The sequence below is a fragment of the Ambystoma mexicanum genome, chromosome 10, assembly GCF_040938575.1.
Source record: "Ambystoma mexicanum isolate Mex_15411 chromosome 10, UKY_AmexF1_1, whole genome shotgun sequence".
Lineage (NCBI taxonomy): Eukaryota > Metazoa > Chordata > Amphibia > Caudata > Ambystomatidae > Ambystoma > Ambystoma mexicanum.
This window is the reverse complement of record NC_090932.1, coordinates 466,130,537-466,143,361: the sequence shown is the minus strand read 5'-3', so window position 1 is coordinate 466,143,361 and position 12,825 is coordinate 466,130,537.

The window sequence follows — 12,825 nt, the reverse complement described above, 5'->3', positions numbered from 1 at the left end:
TAGTAAGTGCCAGATTGGACAAGGCTCAGTGGTTTACCTTGGACATGAAGTAGGTGGAGGGAGGATACAGCCTCTACCCAGTAAAGTACAAGCAGTACAAGACTGGCCTACCCCCACTACACAAACCCAAGTGAGAGCCTTCTTAGGACTCACGGGGTATTATCGCAATTTTGTGGCAGACTATGGCACCATAGCTGCTCCTCTGACTGCCCTCACAACTCCGAAGAAACCCAAGAAGGTAACTTGGACCGACGAGTGTGAGAAGGCCTTCAATGGCTTAAAAGACTCCTTGTGCCAGGCCCCTGTGCTCAGGGCCCCTGATTATCAAAGACCTTTTATCGTGCAGACGGATGCCTCTGACACTGGGATAGGAGCTGTACTATCACAAGTAGATGAGAAGGGTAAGGAACACCCTATCGGTTTTATTAGTCGCCAGCTTAAGGACAGAGAGCTCAGATGGTCCACGGTAGAGAAAGAATGTTTCTCTGTTGTGTGGGCCCTAAGGAAGCTGAGGCCCTACCTCTATGGGACCCACTTCACTGTGCAGACTGACCATAAGCCGTTAAAGTGGCTAATGAACATGAAGGGGGAGAATCCAAAGTTGCTTAGGTGGTCCATAAGTCTTCAAGGCTTCGACTTCACTATTGAGCATAGACCAGGTGTCCAACATAGCAATGCTGATGGGTTGTCCAGAATGTTTAACCGACCTGAACAAGAGACTCATCCAGGGGTGGATTAGTTCCCCCTGTCCATAGTCTGGGAGGGGCGAGTGTTAGGAAAGATTTCGTAATTGTAGGGAATTTTCCTTCCATGTGGCAACCCCTAAACTTTTTGCTATTGTTTTTAACCTTGTTCTTGACTTTGCCAGAGAAGTACAGCCTTCTGCCGCACTTCTCTGGGCTTTCGCTCCTTTCTTACGGGGAAACTGACATGCCCTTAAGACAGTCAGTACCGGGGAATGTGGTTTCCCGTAGTTTCTTTTATCGTGTCGCAGCTTTAGTGCAACACGACACAAGAGGGCACTGTAAGCTAAGTTACAGCTCTCTTGGGTCTCTAGCCTTCTACAGGCCCTAGATACTCTTTTAGGATGGTATTTGATCGGTGCAAGTCATTCAGGGACTCGAATGGTGGCAGCGATCGTATTGTTTATTTTGAGCTCCTTTTGGCGTTCTGAGCACGTTTTTGCACTGAACCCAAAATGGTGGCCTGGCTCCCAAAATGGCCAGGCCGCGAGGCTCCTTTGTCTTGTCCACTGACCGTCTTGCTCCCTTCACCTTCCCCAGGTCCGGCGACCCGGGGCCTTCCTTATTTGGGCATGTACTTTCCCGCGAAACGTGGTTGCTTTCGCGGGCTTCTACATGTCGTTTGTGTGCCTCCAGGGTGTGGGCTGGGATGTCTGGTCCCAATACACATCCTGGGTGCCAGAGAGTCTAGGGTGGTGTGAATGCCTGGGACCACCGTGGTCCGTGATTGGTCCACGTATGGTATGTGTTTTGATGAGCGGATCTCCCATTGGCTCCCCTCCGTTTTGGCGCGAAGGGAACCGTGGATAAGAGGGGGCTGGAAACACCACTACCATGTCGATCTCCTGAGTTCTCACGAACGAAGGAATACAGGAGCCAAGTATCCTGCAACTACGAGGCTGGACCGAGGAATCGCTGGTGACCCGCTGAAGGAATCCTCCTTTGCACTGCTGTCGTCCGGAGAGCCCCTGTCCTCCTTTGATCGAACCAGAAGGCCTGTACTGGTGCTTCGACCTTTGGAATAGCAGGAACAGCTATTCCCGGCATCTTCAACCATCTCCTGCCAAGTAAGCCTTCGGAAGCGTCTCTGGGCCATCCAGTTGACTGACCAGCTTACAAAGGAGTTTGGCTCTGCAACCGCCGCCAGGTTGTGTTGTATTGCGAGTCCTTGTCCCTCTCCCACGCTTCGTACGCTTGGCGTCCCCAGGTCTGAAGGGAGGAGGGTTCCTTTGGCTCGAATACACACGGCCGCTCCGTTGTCCTGTGCGGCAACAAAACTGTGCCGGTTTCGTCGATTGGGACGTCTTTTTGCTCTACACGACTACAAAGCGTTTCCTGCTCTTCTGAACCTGCCAGCTGCTGAAACTATCGTGGAGAAGCCTGGGTCTGCTTGCTTCGGGGACCGGTGAGTAGTATATCTAGGATCTGGTCGCCCTCCTGCAGTATCCCATTGCTTTTCCCTGCTGTGTAAAAACAGCACCCTTTTGCCGCACTCGCGCTCTGCTTCTGCCCGCTGTGGAGGCTGCGCTTGAGTTGCGGAACCTGTTCTTCTTCTGCTGTGCACTAACGTGAACCGCCTGACTTCCTCCGAAGAGCTTCCCCTTGTGCCCGTCGGCACCGGCGTGGCAGGTACTTTGAGCACAAGGCTCCACTCTTCGCAGGGCTCGGACTTCCATCTAGTTAGGTGCCTATGAAGGCGAACTGAGTCGAAAGCATTATCGCACTGCCTGTTTTCCTTCCCTGGCAGGTGGACTACATATTTCGTGCTTTAAACGCTTGCGACTGTGTATTTGTATATATATTGTGTTGATATGGTATGTGTTGGTTTAATATTGTGATATTGTGATTTTCTCGCTACGGTCATTATTTTAAAGGCCTTAAAATAAATGTGTATCTATTTTTGATATAACAACTGTTTGGAGTAGTTTGTAAGCGCTCTTGCTTTGTGTGCTCACTGCGGGCTTTCAGTCACCCTCACCCCTCTTGAGACCTAGTCTTGACCGCCGCGATCGCTACCTTGATTGGTCTGGCTTGTCCAGAGGTTACCCTGTTCCAAGTAATTAGGTTGGCCTTCTGAACTTCTGCGCCACCAGGACAGAGTTCAGAAATCCGTCTTAACAATGTGGGAGTTGGGAATCCTTGTCAAGTGGTAATTCTACCCTTTGGGATAAAGATAATTATTATTATTAGAGTCTTTAATAAGTACAGATCTAGCTCTGGGAAGCAACAGTGCACTTCACAAGCCATGGGGGAAGGGAAGTAGAGAGGGAGCTGGGTGCTTACAACAGGAGAGAGGGAGGGGGACAAACTCAGCAACAAGCAACCATGGGAGGAAAAAGGGGGGTAGCATTTCTCCCACTCTCAGGTTAGGAGGGGGAGTGGAGGATGTGTGGATATAGGAGTTAAGGAGGAGCCGTTTCTTGAAGAGGAGGGTTTGATCTCCTTCCTGAAATGTAGAAGTGAGGGGGCAAGTCTGGTGAGGATGGGGAGGAGGTTCCAGAGTCTGGGGACATAGATAGAAAAAGCCTTCCTTCTGGTTCTTTCCTTCCTGCACAAGCAAAGTTCAAGTCTGCACATGTCCTTACCTCTGGTGGAGTGTAGACCTCGAAGATGTTTAGATTCTGATTGCAGTAGCTTGAAGACTTCAGGGAGACAGTCTTGTAGATGATGCAGCAGGATTTGAAGATGAGATATGCTAACCATTGCAGTTTGGTAAGGGTTGTGGCTTTATGGTTGAATATGTGGATTCCTTGATTGGTTATGTTGCAGCCTGTAAGACACATCTCAGGGGTGTCTGCATAGTCACTGGAAAGTTTCCAAGGAGGGCCAAGATGATGACAGATGTGTGTTTGCACATACATGCTCACTGGTACCTTAGAGCTGGACTCTGTGTAAAGCAAGAGAGTCAAAAGCAACATTCTGGTGGAAGTGTTAGGCCATTAATTACTTCACTAGTAAAGAAATGAGGGCACAAATCTGTTGCATGCATTGTTTTAGAAAAGTCAATTTTTTATGTTTCATGACACTCTTTCAGAATATGTCATATTCCGTTGTATTATGAATCAGGCCGAATGTTAGCCTTCCTCCCTCTTTTGTAAGTATACTTCCTGCCAGGACTTATCAATAGCAACAGTCTTAGCCACCACGATTGTCACAGAAGAACTTTCGAAGCTTATTCATTAGAAAGATCTACAATAATTTTGCAATATTTGGCTCCCTTGAACTACTGCATGTCTTGTTATATCAGAAAGGTCACTTTTATTGCGATTACACTCGTCCTGTGATCATCTAGTGATTCATTCGTACGTACATTCTGTATTACTGACACCATTCTCTACCTGATGGAAGTGTTAATGTCAGACTTGCCCTGAACAGACATCACCACCACCACAATTCCACCAATTGCCAGAGTGTTTTCAATATTTCATGTGTGTGTTACAGGATGTTTATATGGGTAGTGTGACTTTGTCTGCTGGTGTGCCTCAACCTGCCTCCTCCAAAATATTGCACACGGTGGTTGTGACTCAAATGTCAATCCTTTGCTCCCTGAAAATGTCTTTGTATAAAGGTCACATGGCACAGCGGTGTGCACTCCTCTGTGATTGACTATAGATATATTTTATCAACAGTTGTTGGAAAAATGTAAACATTTGAATTTTATTGAGTCTGGGATGAGACCATGATATGTTGACCGTAGAATTAAGTATTCAATAAGAGGGTTATTCCGAAAGATTACCCGGTGAGATGGTGTTTAATTCAGGGATAAATCGAGTCAAATGGAGTGGGCATATGGTGAGGATATTTAATAGGATCCTATAGGAGGTTACTTCACAGACTAGCTATGAATGGAACAATGTTATTTTTGGGCCAGAGTGTTTTCATCAGTACACTGATGAATTAATAAAGGATTTATTCCGTAAGAAGCCAACTAGAACAATGATCAAATGGAAAGCTAAGGATCATGCCTATTCATTTGACGATGAGATAAAAGATCAGCAGTCTGTAATGCAGCAACAAGTTAGGAAACTGCACAATTCTTCAAAAGATGTGACATAAACAATTGTGGCACATAAAAAAGATGGAAACTCAGCAAGACAGTAAAAACATGTTAATACCATGTACAGGATCGATGTCTTTAGTTTTTAGTCACTAATTTCTCATATGGAACTAGGCAAGCTAATTTACAGGCAAATGTGAGCCCCGAAGAGGACTGGGCCGATTACTTTAGAAGTACATTTAACATAAACAAGCTGAAGACCGTAACTGATGCTACACAGTACCGATTTGATGGTCTCTGCGCTATTGCTTTTGATAGTGATGATATCCTTTGTTGAATACAAAGGGCCAGCTAGTCCCAGCTATTTAGCATAACAAATTGACCAACACGTTGTTTAAAACCACCTCTGAAACTTGGGCAGTTATAATAGATATTTGTTTTTAAGCAGATATTATTGACAAACATTTTTATGGAATTGTGGCAGATTTCCTATTTGCTGCCTATTTATAAAAAAGGTACACAAACAGATCCCAGGAATTACAGATCGATATTGCTGATAGACGCATTGTTGCATCTGGAAACCTGGGCAGCGGATAATGGTATCCTAAATATGTATGTGGCTGGATTTAGACGGGCCATGGAAGAGAAATAAATGGTCTTCTTTCAAAGTGTATGCGGGGTCTAGCCTGGGGACATAACTATGTTAATGTGTTTGCAGCCTCAGTGGATCTTACTTGAGCTACTTAATCTAGTTGTACAGGAGTAACTGTGTAAACAGAAATAGCAGATTTGGGTATCCCTGAAGGATTATTGAGAATGTTAGACAGATTACATGTACAATCTAACATTCAAGTTAAACTTGAAATTGATGATAATCTTCAAGGAAAATTGAGGCAATGGTGGGCTTGAGGCAGGGATGTGTCTTAGCTCCCTCCCCCTTCAACCTATTTATGGCAGATCTGCATGAACATCTCAATCAAACCTCTTTCGCTGCTCCAAAACTATGGAATGAACACGTACAATGGATATCCTACGCAGACAACTTCATGTTGTTTGATTGCACCAGCATTGTCTTTCAATGAATGCTAGTAGAATTTACTAAATATATAAATAAGAATGGATTAATGATTAATCCACAAAAAACAATGATATTGCAATTTACAACTAGTAAGAGATACATCAATTATAAGTGGTTTATCAATAAGGAGCGTATAAATAGGGTTGACAATTTGGTCTACCTTAGTTTTCCAATCCAAAGTAAGACTACTATGAATTAATTTTGGAAACATATGAGCCTCCCTTGCCCCCCCTCCACTTTCCCTCTCTTCTCTCTCACCCGTTACACCTGATGAGGTCTCCAGACAAGTCTGATCTATAAAGGCTTCATCCAAACAGGTGGAACCCTGCCCCTCTAAAACCATTAAAGACAATATTGACTCCCTTGCCCCAGCCCTGGCTGACCTCTGCAGTCTCTGCTTTTCCACTGGAGTTTTTCCAACTGCCCTTAATCACAACCTTGAGCACCCTCTGCTCAAAAAAACCCTATGCTGCCCCTCCATTCCGGCAAACTACCGACCTATCTCCATCACTCCCTTCCTGGGCAAACTCCTTGAGAAGTTGGCTATCTCTCAGCTGAACCTTCACATTGAATCTATTGGTTGCTTGCACAACCATCAGTCTGGTTTCAGAGCAACCAGAGTCACTGCTCTTCTGAGCACCCGTGAAGACCTGTTCTCAAATCCTGACACTAATACTCCCTCTGTCCTCTTTCTCCTGGTCCTCTCCCCTGCCTTTGACATGGTTAACCACAACATCCTGATCGCATGTCTCCTTGACACCCTGGGAATCACAGGTCAGGCTCTGGAGTGGTTAACCTCCTTTCTCTCTGAACGCCCATCCCAGGTGGAACTCTGAGCCTTTCTCTCGACTATAACTCTCTCTACCTGTGGCGTTCCCCAGGGATCTAACCTATCCCCCGGCTTCTTCAATGTCTACATGGCTGCCCCGGCACGTGTGATTGCCACTTTGACCTCTAACTTCCAGTGTTACGCGGATGATACGCAACTATCTTTCAGGCTACCCTCAGCCGTCTCCTCCTCCTTGCTCATATCTGACTGTCTGTCTGCTATTTAGTCACGGTGTGCTGCAAACAACCTCTCTCTCAACGCTGGTAAGACTGAGATTGTTCGCATTGGGACCCCTGCTCCCACTTTCCCACTTTCACTCTGGCCGGTCTCCCTTGCCCTTCACCCACACCCACCTGCAAGGCAAGAAACCTTGGCATCATTTTTGACTCCACTCTCTCCTTCTCCTCTCACATTTCGGACATCTCTAAAAAGTATAACTATCAGCTACACCTCCGCAGAGGTACTCTACCTTTTCTCACCTTTCCCCAGTGGCTCACTGTCTCCAGAGCCCTGGTTCTCTTTAGGCTGGACTATTGCAACTGCCTCTTCCTCAACCTCCCTTCTTTGGCCCTGTGCCCTCTGCAACTCATCCAGAACAGAACCTCGAGACTTACCAGCCACAAACAAATACAAATAAAGGGCGGAGCTATGTTATACATAGCATTTTTCAATGCAAGAAAGGTAGCTCAAGGGTTTGGCCAACAGCATACACGATAAACCCTTATTATAGGTCATCAGAGCACTGTAGTCCGAATCCTTGTAGTTGGAGCACTGGAGCATTTTGAGCAAACATCAGAAAGTTATGGTGGGTTTAAGATGATTGGAAAAAAAAATATTGAACCCTTATTCAAAATATAAACAATTCCAAGTATAGCAACACATAGTCTGGCTCATGAGCTGCTTACACGTATAGAACATCTGATTTCTTAAATTGCACAAAGAAAGTTATTTACTCAGTGACATTTTTAAAACAGCATTATGATTGTTCTTAAAATATTGCAAACATATTGCATTACCAAAAAAAAGATGCTGTTGACTACTAAGAGGTCTTCTGCACTTCTGTGGTTCTTTCTCAAGGCAAGCTTTCACATATAAACCTCCTATTGTTAATTGATGACAACTGTTTTTGCAGAAAATAAAGGTAGGGAACAACATTTATGAATTAGTACAAAGTGGATATGTAATTACATTTTTCCTTGCATGTGTCTATGTTATGTTTAGTATCACCTCATCAATTCATTGTCAGACTGTATGTTCAACATAATGCAAACAGCACATCACACTGGGGAACTTCTTAATCTAAGTCTGTGCTCTTCTATTATATATTAGTAATTTTATTGGTAATTCCATTGCACCACCTACTCCCAAATACAATCTTACCTTGAACAATACAACATACTCAGCCAATCTGGCTTTTGCCCTTGTCACGGCACCAAGCCTACCCTACTGGATCTAAAAAAACAAAATGATGACATCTGTGATAGGCTGACCTTGCCCTCCTCCTCCTGTTGGACCACTCAGCTGCTTTTGACCTGGTTAGACACCAGATTCGCTGCCACCACCTTACCACCACCAGCAATTTCTCCCCATTAGCTGTCAAATGGAACTCCTCCTTCCCGGCAGATAGATCTGCCCATGTCTGTGCAGGAAACACCGCTGCCCACCCAACTTCTGTCCCCTGGGGAGTCCCAGAAGTGTTATGTAGCTCCCCCACCCTCTACAATGCTTACACAAAACCTCTCTTTTACCACCTTGACTCATTGGACATATCTTTCACGAACTACGCTGAAGATACCGAAACTACTCATGCCCCTCTCAGGAAACCACAAACAAGACACCAGCAATATTAGCACAATCTATGACATGATACAAGATCGGGTGGCATCTCACACACAATGACACAACTATATGAGACTATCCATGAATCGCTGCAATCGGTGTACACACTGAATCTGAAAACAAAGAAGCAGCTAAATGAAATTGAAGGCTTTGCAAAAAGACTAGATGTGAGAATGGAGAAGGAATCGGACATAAGCCACCAATGGGAAAATTGCTTATGCGATCTGGCGTGACAGGAATCAAATGATAAACAACTACTTATGGAGGCTATTATTCAAGATCATAAATGGATAAAGAAGACCAATCAACAAAAAGCCTCCTTATGCTCTCTGGTTCAAGACAACCATCATGGCCCTTCCTGTAACACAGACCCGATAGGAAAGGCGAACAACCGTCTGGAAACTAAGAAATTGATGCAGCAAGCAGGGGGCCCCTTAGCCCTGGGAAAGGGGCTTAGCACCACCAGACCTGCAAAAGCTGACTCCATCGTAATATCGGATGGTGAGGAGATTAAACTGAGATATGCAATGGTTCAGGACCAAAATCTCCTAGCCAAGACAATAACTGTAAGCTCAGAAATTATCTCAGAGAAAGACCCTCCAGTGAAATTACTAACAAAAAAAAACAAGCAACTAAACGAAAAGCAAACGGCTCCAGAGCCTTTTCAAGGAACATCAAAACACCACCTCATGAATAGCTGGTGCATCTGGCAAAGAAACCGAGGAGAGAAATTAAACTAAATTATTTGCCCAAAGAACAGGCCACATTAGAAATTGTTCTAAACAGTGAGATCAATAATGAATCAGCCATTGAAACAGACTTGGAATCTAATGCATGCCTGAGTGATCTTATTGAGATAATTGAACAAACAAAGACGAAGAATTGTGGGATAATATCAGCCCGTCCGACTCGCAAGCTATTGACAAACAATCGAATCCTCACCCACGGGACAAAAAGGGAAGAATGATCATCGAAAGAAAGGAATTGGACAAAACTGAAAAAGGTTGAAAGAATTTAATAATTACCCACAGCGGAAACAAGCAGCGAGTAAAGAAGTAATGATGAAGGATTTTCTCAAACAACTGGAAGAGAAAAGAAGACCGAGATCAAAAGCCTGAGTAGAAACATCAGGGGTGCCCATAAGGAAGGATAAAGAGCATCAAAGGAAGACAAAAATCCCGGATATCTTAACGAGATTGGAGGACAGAGAGGATCAAAATGCTGATCCGAGTACAAACACCAAGGGCGACTACCAGGAACGATAAAGAACGACATAGAAACATAAAAAATCCAAATGGCTGACGAAAATCGACTGGAGAACATCCGTCAAACCTAAGAACTAAAACTGGAAAGATTGTTGAAAGACACCAAGAGGGTACTTCTGAACAGAAAGAACCTGATGTCCCTACTCAATCAGCTCTCATCCTCATGGAAGATCTCACCTGAAGACATTTTAATTGTCGAATTTATTGACGAAAAAAGGACAGATGTGATCAGAATCCATCTAAGATCACAGAGAGTAAAAGACATGGTGATGAGAGCAAATGACAAGTTGGCGAATTTAGGTTTTAGGCTCAGTGATCCAGAGGCCTCAGATGGGAGGCGACAAGAAAGTGACCTTTTATGGTTCAGCAAATAGCAAACTAAATATAAAACGAAGTAGAGTTAAAGTACTCTAAGCACTCGCAAAGGGAGCATTTAAAATCCAGGGCCAGTAATAACCACTAATCCAAGGAAGTCTGTCGAGACAGTCCAGCCTCTCAAATCAAGAACAAAGTTCAACTGAAGCCTTGTGACAACAGATTCTCAAAATTAAGGTTTACTGTTGACAACTCCACGTCGATTGACAAACAACCAGGGCTGGGGGACATGAAACAGCTATATCGTGAAAGCGTTCTACAAACACCTAGTATCAGGACAGAAAAAAAGAGGCAATAGACTACTACGGATGGAGCCGAAAGAAAATCTCTCCTGGCCTCGTGTAATACCAGGAGATTTGGCCACCTCTATTCCGGAGAAAGCATCTTTCTGGAGAACTTTGAATTAATTTGTCTGCAGGAATCCTGGATAAGATCAATCCCTGTGTGTGAGGGATATCAAGTCTTTATGAACCCAGCCAGAAAAGGGCCAGAAAAGGGCCACAGGGTAGACCTTGTGCTGGTCTTTTAACCCTGGTGAAAGGTGAACGTGACCTACAGGTGTTGGAACACCAGATTCCTAACCCATATGTCCAGGTGTTAAAATTGGTGAAAAATAAGGGGCCACAGGAAATCAAGCTTCTTTGAATTAATATGTGCTGGAGTGCAAAGGACTGCGAAATGTAAAAGTTCTTATCGGACATTATGGAGGCCATTGATACATCTATGCTGGAGGAAAAAGATTAATTTATCCTAATCTGTGGTGACCTGAATATAAAGCTCGTGGATAAAAGAGTCCAATTGAAGAGAAGCTCACATCTGGAAAAAAATTAAAAACAGTGGCTGGATGAAATGGGCATTAGAGGGATGACAATGTTAAATGGTCAGATGAAAGGTGACCTCCCAGGGGCTGACACCTGGTCTGGTAACTCGTGTAGTGCATGTTTAGACTATTGTTTCATAGCAGAGAACACCTCAAAATGGATCAACTCCTTTACAGTTAAGAAACAGAAAGTGATCATGCCCTATTGGAAGTGGAATTTCTTTGGAAGGCCAAAGAGGTGAAACAATGCACTATACCACCTCTAGAACTATAGTGTGGAAGGAATAGGCTAAGAATAAAAGCACAAGCAATTCTTAAATTGGTGGATCGCCTTGTCTATAATGTTAAAAGCAATCAAGATGCAGTGGAGTATAGATGGCTACTCAAGGTACATGAAGTTAAGAGTGATGTGAACAAAAACAAAACAATTGTAAGGAAACATGCCTACAATATAGACTTGGTGGTGAAAAGGAAGAAATATCAAGCCGAACTGTGACGACTGCGAAGAAGCATCCTCTCTAATAAAGATGAATTGTTGAGGCAATGCAAGCAGTCGTATAAAAATTGGCTGAATTCCTCAAGGGCCTGGAGAGCACAGGCAGATGCTGAGCTAATGCTAGCAGCAATTAGAACATCCAACACAAGATCCCTTTGGGAGATTATAAATAAAGGAGATAACTTCCAGTCAGCCCTAACCACCAATCTAGTCTCAAAGGAGGAATGGGTTGAATACTATGTGGCCCTCTTCCAGGAGAACGCTGCAGTCGACCAAAGACAAAAGACGAATAAACCATCTCCTTGGCTCATTGAATTTGATAGTGAGGACATATTGTCGAGGGTAAAAAAATGTAGCTCTTCAAGAGCATCTGGCCCGGATGGCATTTCGAACCATATGCTTAAAGAAAATGGAGAAGCCTGGACCGATTTCATCATGGCACTCTTCCAACAGATAATCAAAACAAGAACTATGCCACAAACTTGGAAGGAGGCCTTGATAGTACCCATCTTCAAGAAAGGGGATCGTACTAACCCCAGGAATTACAGGCCAATCACCCTCTTGTACTCCATGGGGAAGATTCTTTCCTCCATTCTCCTGAGGGACCCTAAAAGCTGGGCTATTAAGGCAGGAATTCTGGATAAACATCAAACTGCATTTATATGTGGTGTTGGCACCTCCTTGAATCCGTTTCTCCTAAATATATTAAAGTTGCGGGCCCTGGAGGTGAAAGGTAACATCTACCTAGGTTTCATTGCCTTGGAACAGGCCTTTGACGGAGTCAGTAGAGAACTCCTGTGGGCTAAGTTAAAAAAATGGCACTGCCCGGAACACCTTTTAGAAGCCATCCAGGCTCTCTACACAAATACATCAATACAAATTCTAGTCTCAAATGGAGGTGACACCACAGATAAGATCATGACCTTTATGGCATCAAACAAGGATGTGTGTTGGCTCCCTTCTTGATTGCTCTATACCTGACTGCTATGAAAGAGTCCCAGAAAAGAAATACGAGCTTTCCCATCGATATTTGAAGGAAATGAGCTATCCTGGATCCTAAATGCAGACAACGTCGTGTTTATAGATCAAACTGCTATAGGACTCCAGAGACGAATTGCCGAATTTAAGATCTACCTGGACACTAACAACATGAAGATCAACATAAAAAAATCAATGATCTTGATCATGCAATCTGCCCGAGGACCAAAGCAAAACAAGAACTTATTTGCATGGACAATTGAAAATCAGGCCCTTGAAATAGTAGATTCAACCATCTATCTGGGAGTCAGAATTAACAAAAACATTAATGAACAGGCTCAATATAATCTCATCAGGGCGAGACTAGTGAAACTCTCAAACCAAGGGAGAGCCCTTCATCAGAGA